Genomic DNA, 12,500 nt, shown 5'->3' with positions numbered 1-12,500 from the left:
AAAAGACGACAACTACACTACTCGGTAGCCGAGAATATAATATCAAGGCATTGAGTATGGTAACGCTCACTCCAGTTCCCCTTCAACAGTTTCACGTACTTTTCACTCTCTCTTCAGAGTGCTTTTCAACTTTCCCTCACGGTACTTGTTTACTATCGGTCTCGCTTTATAATTAGCTTTTGGAGAGACATATCTCCAGCTTCGAGTTGCACTTTCAAACAACTCTACTCATAGGAATGAGCCATTATGACTGGTATCGAAAATGACCTTTACAGGATTTTCACCTTCTTTGATGCTACTTTCCAGTAGACATCAGGACAAATTCACCAGTCTAGCATCAAACCATACCGGACACCGAGAAATGTTGCCATTTCTCTTCCCGATGAGCTTTTCCCTGTTCATTCGCCATTACTAAGGGATTCTCAGTTGATTTCTTTTCCTCCCCTTACTGATATGCTTAAGTTAAGGGGGTTCTCTCGCCCAATTCAGGTTATGTAGTTGATTGTCTCTTAATTGGTTCACTGACCAATATGAGACAGAAACCGATTCAGCAGTTTTGTTCGCTACTACTATCAAACACAGGTCGAAGTTTCCATTCAGTCATTAATTCCAACTTTCAAATGTTGTTGTTTCAGCTTTCGCTTACTAGAAGCAACATAATACTCGCTGCAATACAGACCTCGGGAAACCCTCACCGTGAATAAGGTTCACTCACATATTTCACTACATTTTGCGTGGGATTGGAGATGAGGCTACTCGTTCTTGCTCAGTACTAGGCTGAAAATTAACGAAACTTCGTTACAAACGTTCACATGTTGATGTTTCCGCTTTCGCGTACTCGAAACAACATAATACTAGTCTTTGTAATTTAGTTTCATAATTTCAACTGTTCTCATGCAGAATTTTTGCTCATTCTTATCCCAAATTTTGACCTGGCTACTAGTTACACTCCTTGTACTTATTGCAAAATGACCACAAATTTCAACAGCTTTCACATGTTGCTGTTTCGGCTTTCGCTTACTACAGTCAACATAATACTCGTTGCAAAATAAGTGCTCGGCATCTGCAATTTTCCAAAGACGAAGTTTCGCCAGTTCAATTTTCGCTCGCCAATTATGGCTACTAATTCACACGGTACTGAGCTCAACAACATTAAATTTGTTCAGCAAGACTTTCACATGTTGATGTTTTGGCTTTCGCCTACTAGAAGCAACATAATACTCGTCTTGTTAGCTCATTCAATGAGAATAGCTTTTCCCGTTGAGAATTTTTGCCTTCAATTGGCGTTGTAGTGAGTTTGGCTACTCAGATCACCAAATACTTGTGACAATTCGAACCAGAAATGTTTTCAATTTTCACATGCTGATGTTTCGGATTCAACCTACTAGAAGCAGCATAATACTTGTATTCAACAATTTCTGTATCAAATCCCAGTTTTCTCTGGTGCATCTTTGCCAAACTATTCCAAACTGCCTGAGTCTGAATACCAATTACAGGTACTAGTAAATGCACGTTACTAAGGACTATATAGTTCTAGGTTACTGTACACAACGACGTTCACATGTTGATGTTTCAGCTGCCGCTTACTAGAAACAACATAATACTTATCGTGCATACCTTTCCATAACTTGTCCTTTTCAGATGCATTAGTTTCCCTTTGTCTTGGCTTCTACAGTCAGACTGGCTACTAGTAACAGCACAGTACTAATCACATATCGTTCTACAGTTTGCAGACAACTTTCACATGTTGATGTTTCAGCTTTCGCCTACTAGAAACAACATAATACTCGCTGTATACATTTGTAGTTCTCTATGTAACTTTCATGTGAAGAAGTTTCGCCAGTCTTTTTGACTGTCTCAAATCTGAGTCATGCTTAGGCTACTAGTTGCTTCATAGTACTTATCGCCTCGAGATCATTGAACAAAACTTGATTTTCACATGTTGCTGTTTCAGCTTCCGCTTACTAGAAACAACATAATACTAGTCTCATTAAGTTCCGTCTCTTTGCAATTTTCTTATGAAGAAAATTCGCCATCACAATGACTCCAGCAGTTCTTGATCAAGGAATGCAATCATTGATCAGAATGCTATTATTTGAATCGGTTCTGCTTTAAGTGTTCCAATTTTATTGGAAGCACCAACAATAGAACATCAATGTGTTCAATCGAGAGTTATATAACCCTGAATCGGACGCAGTCAACAGCCGAAGCCGAGACCGCCTTTTGCGTTAGAGAGGTCGGTAAACAAATCTTGCGATTCATACCGAATTAACACATATAGCTGTGCTCCTCTTCGTAAAGCGAGCCAAGTGATCCCCTGTTGAAGGATGTATTTGGACCAATCTAGTAGCATTTGGTTTCCAACAAGCTCTCCCAAGTTAGCTTACTTATTGGGCTTTTCAACCAATTCGGTTGGCTACAAGCATCATCAAAGTACTAGCCACAGTTTGATCGCAAAATTCTACGACTTTCACATGTTGATGTTTCGGCTTGCGCTTAGCCTACTATAAGCAACATAATACTAGTCATATCATAGAGCGTGATCAGCTTGTGACGTTCTCATGATGAAGTTTCACCAACAGTGTCTCACTTCGAGCTTAAATCCAGCTACTAGTAACTACACAGTACTGACTGCAACGATAACTTTTATCTATACCTTTCACATGCTGCGCTTTCGGCCAGGGCCTACTAACGTCAACATAATACTCGATATAAACTTTTGTTCATGATGCAGCTTCCCCATGCAGAAGTTTCGCCTTCAAATGCTCTCTTGGCCATATGACGTAAGAAAAGGTTACTAGTAACATCACAGTACTAGCCACAGTTTGATTGCAAAATTCTACGACTTTCACATGTTGATGTTTCGGCTTGCGCTTAGCCTACTAGAAGCAACATAATACTAGTCATATCATAGAGCGTGATCAGCTTGTGACGTTCTCATGATGAAGTTTCACCAACAGTGTCTCATTTCGAGCTTAAATCCAGCTACTAGTAACTACACAGTACTGACTGCAACGCTAACTTTTATCTATACCTTTCACATGCTGCGCTTTCGGCCAGGGCCTACTAACGTCAACATAATACTCGATATAAACTTTTGTTCATGATGCAGCTTCCCCATGCAGAAGTTTCGCCTTCAAATGCTCTCTTGGCCATATGACGTAACACAAGGTTACTAGTAACATCACAGTACTAGCCACAATTTGATCGCAAAATTCTACGACTTTCACATGTTGATGTTTCGGCTTGCGCTTAGCCTACTATAAGCAACATAATACTAGTCATATCATAGAGCGTGATCAGCTTGTGACGTTCTCATGATGAAGTTTCACCAACAGTGTCTCACTTCGAGCTTAAATCCAGCTACTAGTAACTACACAGTACTGACTGCAACGATAACTTTTATCTATACCTTTCACATGCTGCGCTTTCGGCCAGGGCCTACTAACGTCAACATAATACTCGATATAAACTTTTGTTCATGATGCAGCTTCCCCATGCAGAAGTTTCGCCTTCAAATGCTCTCTTGGCCATATGACGTAAGAAAAGGTTACTAGTAACATCACAGTACTAGCCACAGTTTGATTGCAAAATTCTACGACTTTCACATGTTGATGTTTCGGCTTGCGCTTAGCCTACTAGAAGCAACATAATACTAGTCATATCATAGAGCGTGATCAGCTTGTGACGTTCTCATGATGAAGTTTCACCAACAGTGTCTCATTTCGAGCTTAAATCCAGCTACTAGTAACTACACAGTACTGACTGCAACGCTAACTTTTATCTATACCTTTCACATGCTGCGCTTTCGGCCAGGGCCTACTAACGTCAACATAATACTCGATATAAACTTTTGTTCATGATGCAGCTTCCCCATGCAGAAGTTTCGCCTTCAAATGCTCTCTTGGCCATATGACGTAACACAAGGTTACTAGTAACATCACAGTACTAGCCACAATTTGATCGCAAAATTCTACGACTTTCACATGTTGATGTTTCGGCTTGCGCTTAGCCTACTAGAAGCAACATAATACTAGTCATATCATGGAGCGTGATCAGCTTGTGACGTTCTCATGATGAAGTTTCACCAACAGTGTCTCATTTCGAGCTTAAATCCAGCTACTAGTAACTACACAGTACTGACTGCAACGATAACTTTTATCTATACCTTTCACATGCTGCGCTTTCGGCCAGGGCCTACTAATGTCAACATAATACTCGATATAAACTTTTGTTCATGATGCAGCTTCCCCATGCAGAAGTTTCGCCTTCAAATGCTCTCTTGGCCATATGACGTAACACAAGGTTACTAGTAACATCACAGTACTAGCCACAATTTGATCGCAAAATTCTACGACTTTCACATGTTGATGTTTCGGCTTGCGCTTAGCCTACTAGAAGCAACATAATACTAGTCATATCATAGAGCTTGATCAGCTTGTGACATTCTCATGATGAAGTTTCACCAACAGTGTCTCATTTTGAGCTTAAATCCAGCTACTAGTAACTACACAGTACTGACTGCAACAATAACTTTTATCTATACCTTTCACATGCTGCGTTTTCGGCCAAGGCCTACTAACGTCAACATAATACTCGATATAAAATTTTGATCATGATGCAGCTTTCCCATGCAGAAGTTTCGCCTTCAAATGCTCTCTTGGCCATATGACGGAACACCAGGTTACTAGTAACATCACAGTACTAGCCACAGTTTGATTGCAAAATTCTACGACTTTCACATGTTGATGTTTCGGCTTGCGCTTAGCCTACTAGAAGCAACATAATACTAGTCATATCATAGAGCGTGATCAGCTTGTGACGTTCTCATGATGAAGTTTCACCAATAGTGTTTCATTCGAATTGGTTCTGCTTTAAGCTCTCCAATTGTTTTGGATGAACCAGTTTTGCCCTTCGAAGCCACTTTTGTGAGCTTTTGTGGGTCTTTACCAAGAGGATATACCTCAAGGCCTCTTTCAATTCCTTTAAGTTCTTTCAACTCCTTTACAGTTTCTAGGTTCACATAGCTGCAAACCTTATTTTTAGTTTTAAGTCTGGCCAACTTGGGGAGAGTTGGTGCAGACCGTGACCAATTCTAGTAGGATGCCACAACAAGAATGTGATCAACTTAGCTTGTCGATGAACCTGCCCCACATTCAAACAACTCTATCGCCTTTTCCTCGTATAGTTATATGCGAGGGCCTCTCATAGAGAGCGCTGTTAGCAACCTTTTCCACATAGACGATAAAGTTGTGAGTGTTTTGCACATGGCTGTTGTCATCACCACGTGACGAGTCAACTCAGCTTGACTCTCTACACTCCGACAAGCTTTGCACATACGCCTTTAGTTCAGTATGTGTCTTTAATCTGACTCCGGTGCCTCAAGCCGGAAAAATTGTCAGATTATGATCATTATCGGTTAGTCATCCCGATGCAAGATCGTATCGTACTGTCTTTGTCTACCTCCAGATTCCGAAGAACAGGAGGAGACTCTCCCAGACCTACATATCTGGGAGAATGTTCAGAGGGCGAGAAGCTGTGGATTACTCTCCCCTAAGAACTGACTAAACTTTACCCTCGTCCAAGGTAAGTTTATTTTAGCTAGCCTTCTATGTAAAGGATCTGAGGCTAAGCTGTGTTTTTTCGAGCCTTTGGCTCGGAGCAAGTTCAGTGGGCGCCCCGAGTAGCTCAACTCTTTCCCACTGAACAGCGCAACGCTCTGTCACTCGCTGGGATTTTTGCGTGTCGGTTCTAACCACGCGACTTGTGGACCTTTTTAGGCCTTTCTCATTCACAAGTCTATAGCTGGGCTTCTATAACCCAGCTTCTGAGATCTAGATAGCTGCAGTTCTGCTAGGCTGCTTTTGCTAACTAGTCTCCCTTTAAGCAGTCCCTTGCCATGACTGCTGAACTATGTATCCACACAAGTAGTTTTTGAGCTCGATACATAATTCGAGATTGGTTGCCAAGCAATCTCTAGCGACAGAGCGTCATGCGCACTACAGACATGGCCTCTACCAGCAGCCATGCCCGAAGGAATCAATCACTGATCCTTCCGCAGGTTCCCCTACGGAAACCTTGTTACGACTTTTACTTCCTCTAGACAATTAAGCTCGATCCGCTTCATCCCGTTGCCGGAGACCGAAGTCCCAACAGTAGGAATTTGCAATTCTTGCTTAACTATCCAATCAGTAGTAGCGACGGGCGGTGTGTACAAAGGGCAGGGACGTAATCCCTATGAGTTGTTGACTCATAAGTACCAGGAATTCCTGGTTCACGTCTGCAAGTTACAACAGACGATCCCCTTGAAGCGCTGTACTTTTCTCTGATTGCCCAGTCCATTTCGGACCAAGGGCTGAGTACTCAATCTAAAAGTACACAGTGTAGCGCGCGTGCAGTCCAGAACATCTAAGGGCATCACAGACCTGTTATAGCCTCACTTCATCTGCGGTATTTAATTCCGCATAGTTCCTCTAAGAAGTGTTTGAATTCACATATAGTGAATTTCATTATTTAGATGGAGAAGATCTCGTTCGTTATCGGAATTAACCAGACAGATCACTCCACTAACTAAGAACGGCCATGCACCACCGCCCATATAATCATGAAAGATATTCAATCTGTCAATCCTTAAGATGTCTGGACCGGGTGAGTTTTCCCGTGTTGAGTCAAATTAAGCCGCAGGCTCCACTCCTGGTGGTGCCCTTCCGTCAATTCCTTTAAGTTTCGATTTTGCAACCATACTTCCCCCGGAACCAATAAACTTTGGTTTCCCGGTTAATCTCTTGCCAAGTCAAGATCGACTTTGACAAATTGTAGGTTGGTATAGTTTATGGTCAGAATTACGAGGGTATCTAATCCTCTTCAATACTCTGACTTTCGTTCTTGATTAATGAAAACATTCTTGGCAAATGCTTTCGCAGTAGTTTGTCTTGCCACGATCCAAGAATTTCACCTCTAACGTAGCAATACAAATGCCCCCGTCTGTTCCTTTCAATCATTACCGCACTCAGCCAACCGGCATCAATCGAGTAGCGGGTCATTCTCCATTATTCCATGCTTTATTATTCGATCCCAAAGGATGCTTTGAACACTCTAATTTTCTCAGGGTGAAAACACCGTTTCCACAGTTCGTCACATTTAAGTGCAAACTATTTCTTCGATGCGAAGGATGAGCGGAACGAGTCAACAGATTTAACTGAAGACCATGTTGCCGTTCTACTCAAACAGATCCAACTATGAGCTTTTTAAACGCAGCAACTATTGCATACGCTTGTAGAGGCTGGTATTACCGCGGCTGCTGGCACCAGACTTGCCCTCTACTCGTTCATCAATGGAGCTTTTAAGTCCATTCCATTCTGATTACAAACCATAAAGGTTCATATCATTATTTCTAGTCACTACCTCCTCGTGCGGAGAGTGGGTAATTTGCGTGCCTGCTGCCTTCCTTGGATGTGGTAGCCGTTTCTAAGGCTCCCTCTCCGGAATCGAACCCTGATTCCCCGTTACCCGTCACAACCATGGTAGTCCGTTACACTACCATCATAGGTTGATAGGTCAGAAATTCGGAAGTTCCGTCCCCAAGCCGAAGCTATCTGGGATCTTTCAGTTACTAGGACTCATCACGGGATGTGTCTGTACTTAGCAAATCACCCGGTGTAGTCTTGTAAAAGTCTCCGACAGTGTCGGACAATCAGCATGCATTAGCTGCAGGGTTACCGCAGTTATTCATTTAGCTTGCAAATCAACTAATAGATAGTAACTGATTTAATGAGCCATTCGCGGTTCCACTTTTTCAAGCTTCGCTTGCACATGCATGGCTTAGTCTTTCAGACAAGCATATGGCAACTGACAGGATCAATCAGTTTAATTGTACTTTGAACAATCTTTCGATTTGTTCGAATTTAGAAAGACATAGCCTTGCGGCCTCGTCAATCTTGCTTTGAGCTTTTTAAATCACGAAGAGTTTCAATGCATGCTTTGGCATGGCTACTAGTTACTACACAGTACTCTACACACTTAGAGTTACCCACGATTACACATTTCACATGCTGATGTTTCGGCTCGCGCGTACTAGAAACAGCATAATACTATGTGTACTGGTAGATAGCGCTCTGTGAGCATTTCCCATGAGCAGGTTTTGCCCTCCAAATCTCTGTTCTACTGTTACCAATACCGGCTAACAACTGTATCATACTAGGGAGAATTGACTCATGATTTAAAAACCAGATGTTCACATGTCGATGTTTCGGCTCTCGCCTACTAGAAACAACATAATACTAGTCTGTTAAAAATCTCAATCACGCCGCCTCTTCAGATACAGAAGTTTTACCTTTTATTGGTTAGAGAACAGCTTTCCAGCTGTCGACATGGTTACTAGTAACAACACCGTACTCAACACAAAAACTTTTCAACTTCACAACTTTCACATGCTGATGTTTCTGCTTTCGCATACTAGAAACAGCATAATACTTATTGTTTTGTCAAGTAATTTGTGTGTCTTTCCCATGTGAAGTTTCACCGGTCAACAATGTTTCCCTGACCAATTACGGCTACTAGTAGCTGTATAATACTAGGGAAAATGATTGAGGATTTAATATCAGATTTTCACATGTTGATGTTTCGGCTTTCGCCTACTAGAAACAACATAATACTAGTCTGCTAAGAAATCTCGCTCAAATTGCCTTTTCACATACAGAAGTTTCACCTTCTATTGGTTAGAGAACAGTTCTCAGCTGTCGACATGGTTACTAGTAACAACATCGTACTCAACACAAAAATTCTTCAACTTCACAACTTTCACATGCTGATGTTTCTGCTTTCGCGTACTAGAAACAGCATAATACTTATTGCTTTGTCAAGAAGTGTGTGTGTCTTTCCCATGCGAAAGTTTCACCGGTCAGCAATAATTGCCGTGTCCAATTAAGGTTACTCATAGCTGTATAATACTAGGGAAAATGATTGAGGATTTAATATCAGATTTTCACATGTTGATGTTTCGGCTTTCGCCTACTAGAAACAACATAATACTAGTCTGCTAATAAATCTCGCTCAAATTGCCTTTTCACATACAGAAGTTTCACCTCTTCTTGGTCACTGTACAGATGATGCTGTCTGTTCTTTATTTGGTTTCTGCTTATTATAAGGAGGGGCATCACTCCTTCCTCCTTGGTTTGCATGCATTAAGCCTGCTTTGTGAAAAGCGTATCTTTCTAGCTTTTCTTCGCCTTACTCGAGTAGACGATACAATCCAGACATTAGTCAGTCTTGGTGTAAAGTCACTGAGTATTATTCGGTTCTGCTTTATTCAGCAATATGCTGTATAATTGTTGTAATTTGCGAACATATTTGTTCTCAGTTCCGAACTACTAGCGACGACAGATTACCAGCGGTCATGAGCCATCAAGGTAGTTCTTTGGTGCATCAAGTAGAGAGGTGCCATCAAACAACACTTCCCTAATAATGCTACACACATAGAATTTGCTACAGTGCAGCTTTTTACTTTGCAAAATTTGCGCACAAATTTTGCATAGAATAAATGTTTTTATCAAGATTTTTAGATCCCCTCCCTTGAGAGAAACGTTACTCCTTTAAGTGAACACCCCGCGGCGTCCTGTTGTTATTGCTTATAACCATTTCGCAAGCCGGAGGCATAATGCACTACGCAAGCCGCTACTTTGGCACAGAGGCACCTAGTTTTACACCCGGGACTTCAGGTGGCCCAGTTTTACACCCAGTACAGCGGTGCCAGTTGGTAACCCGGTGGATCCTCGGAGACCAGACATGATCATAGATCAAACCCGATGTATGCTACTCCTGAACGTATAGTATCTCCACTGTGCAATGAAATTATCGTTCGTTTCGGGCCTTCCTATACGTTCAGCAGACAATCGCTAGGAATTCACCTCGTGACCCGTGGTGACCACACTGGATTTCAAGTTTATTGATTTGGACAGACCTGTCATTTATTTTGCTTTTCAGCTTCAGTTCTGCTCGATCTAGCTTGCCTAAGGCTTGATCTCGCTTTGCTCACCCCTGTAGGAGCCTCTACTAGTACCACTCGGAGTAATGGGGAATCCACCAGACCTAATCGATGAATGCCATCAAACAACAAAACATCATACCCGGCTTCATCAGGCATATTTTATTACTTCCGAGAGGTACTTTAGTATCAGATCTTTCTCCATGCCTCTTATGAGGACCCGTCAGACCTTTCGGTTTATCGTTTAGCTTCAGTCCTGCTCGATCTAGCTTTCCCAAGGCTCGATCTAGCTCTATTCGCCCCACTAGAGGGCTCTCTAAGACCCCTCGGTCTTAGTGTTAGCTCCGGTACTGCTCGTCGTGCTTGCTGAAGGCCCGACCCAGCTTTAGTTAGATTCTCGTACTTTCTCTTGGCCTCTCTAGGAGGACCAGACAGACCTCTCGGTCTATCGTTTAGCTTCAGTCCTGCTCGATCTAGCTTGCCCAAGGCTTGATCAAGCTCTATTCGCCCCGCTAGAGGGCTCTCTAAGACCCTCGGTCTTAGTGTTATCTTCTGTAATGCCTAACCAAGCTTACTACAGGCCTTGGTCAGGTCTTTATCGGTCACCGATTAGTAACAGACCAATCATAGGGCCTTCCACCCTATCCGGGTTGAGGTCTTTAGTCCAGCCATATTTTGACAAGACACCTCTCCCTAATAATGCCCCACACATAGAATTACTGTCCATGCAGTATTTAACTTGTGTTTTTTTCTAAAATTTGATTTTCACTTTTTGGAGGTTCATTTGCTCCTCTGACACTCTTTCAGCTTCAATCTTACTCGATCTAGCTTTCCCAAGGCTCGATCTAGCTCTATTCGCCCCACTAGAGGGCTCTCTAAGACACTTCGGTCTTAGTGTTAGCTCCGGTCTTGCTCAATCGTGCTTGCTGAAGGCGCGATCAAGCTTTAGTTAGCTTCTCGTACTTCCTCTTGGCCTCTCTAGGAGGACCAGACAGACCTCTCGGTCTATCGTTTAGCTTCAGTCCTGCTCGATCTAGCTTTCCCAAGGCTCGATCTAGCTCTATTCGCCCTGCTAGAGGGCTCTCTAAGACCCCTCGGTCTTAGTGTTAGCTCCGGTACAGCTCGGTCGTGCTTGCTGAAGGCCCGATCAAGCTTTAGTTAGATTCTCGTACTTTCTCTTGGCCTCTATAGGAGGACCAGACAGACCTCTCGGTCTATCGTTTAGCTTCAGTCCTGCTTGATCTAGCTTTCCCAAGGCTCGATCTAGCTCTATTCGCCCTGCTAGAGGGCTCTCTAAGACCCCTCGGTCTTAGTGTTAGCTCCGGTACAGCTCGGTCGTGCTTGCTGAAGGCCCGATCAAGCTTTAGTTAGCTTCTCGTACTTTCTCTTGGCCTCTCTAGGAGGACCAGACAGACCTCTCGGTCTATCGTTTAGCTTCAGTCCTGCTCGATCTAGCTTTCCCAAGGCTCGATCTAGATCTATTCGCCCTGCTAGAGGGCTCTCTAAGACCCCTCGGTCTTAGTGTTAGCTCCGGTACAGCTCGGTCGTGCTTGCTGAAGCCTGATCAAGCTTTAGTTAGCTTCTCGTACTTTCTCTTGGCCTCTCTAGGAGGACCAGACAGACCTTTCGGTCTCTTGCTTAGCTTCAGTCCTGCTCGATCTAGCTTTCCCAAGGCTCGATCTAGCTCTATTCGCCCCGCTAGAGGGCTCTCTAAGACCCCTCGGTCTTAGTGTTAACTCCTGTAATGCCTAACCAAGCTTACTACAGGCCTTGGTCAGGTCTTTATCGGTCACCGATTAGTAACAGACCGATCATGGGGCCTTCCACCCTATCCGGGTTGAGGTCTTTAGTCCAGCCATATTTTGACAAGACACCTCCCCCTAATAATGCCCCACACATAGAAATACTGTCCATGCAGTATTTAACTTGTGTTTTTTCTAAAATTTGATTTTCACTTTTTGGAGGTTCATTTGCTCCTCTGACACTCTTTCAGCTTCAATCTTACTCGATCTAGCTTTCCCAAGGCTCGATCTAGCTCTATTCGCCCCACCAGAGGGCTCTCTAAGACACTTCGGTCTTAGTGTTAGCTCCGGTCTTGCTCAATCGTGCTTGCTGAAGGCGCGATCAAGCTTTAGTTAGCTTCTCGTACTTTCTCTTGGCCTCTCTAGGAGGACCAGACAGACCTCTCGGTCTATCGTTTAGCTTCAGTCCTGCTCGATCTAGCTTTCCCAAGGCTCGATCTAGCTCTATTCGCCCCGCTAGAGGGCTCTCTAAGACCCCTCGGTCTTAGTGTTAGCTCCGGTACAGCTCGGTCGTGCTTGCTGAAGGCCCGATCAAGCTTTAGTTGGCTTCTCGTACTTTCTCTTGGCCTCTCTAGGAGGACCAGACAGACCTCTCGGTCTCTTGCTTAGCTTCAGTCCTGCTCGATCTAGCTTGCCCAAGGCTTGATCAAGCTCTATTCGCCCCGCTAGAGGGCTCTCTAAGACCCCTCGGTCTTAGTGTTAGCTCCGGTACAGCT

The 12,500-nt window shown here is 43.4% G+C and overlaps 1 non-coding gene and 1 pseudogene across 1 annotated transcript in view; both read right to left on the bottom strand.

Annotated features, from left to right (window-relative positions):
• Positions 1 to 494, bottom strand: part of LOC142355889 (large subunit ribosomal RNA) — a 3,522-nt gene extending 3,028 nt beyond the window's left edge. The window contains exon 1 of the ribosomal RNA XR_012761320.1: positions 1 to 494. This exon is cut by the window's left edge and continues 3,028 nt beyond it. This is a non-coding gene — a ribosomal RNA (large subunit ribosomal RNA).
• A 1,683-nt stretch (positions 495 to 2,177) lies between these two features.
• On the bottom strand, positions 2,178 to 2,329 carry LOC142355888 (5.8S ribosomal RNA; annotated as a pseudogene).
• Between the last annotated feature and the right edge of the window lie 10,171 nt (positions 2,330 to 12,500).

This window comes from Convolutriloba macropyga, unplaced genomic scaffold (genome assembly GCF_964194025.1).
Source record: "Convolutriloba macropyga unplaced genomic scaffold, txConMacr16.3 SCAFFOLD_5136, whole genome shotgun sequence".
Lineage (NCBI taxonomy): Eukaryota > Metazoa > Xenacoelomorpha > Acoela > Convolutidae > Convolutriloba > Convolutriloba macropyga.
Note: the sequence above shows the minus strand (reverse complement) of the source record. Positions and strands in the feature narration are given on the sequence as shown.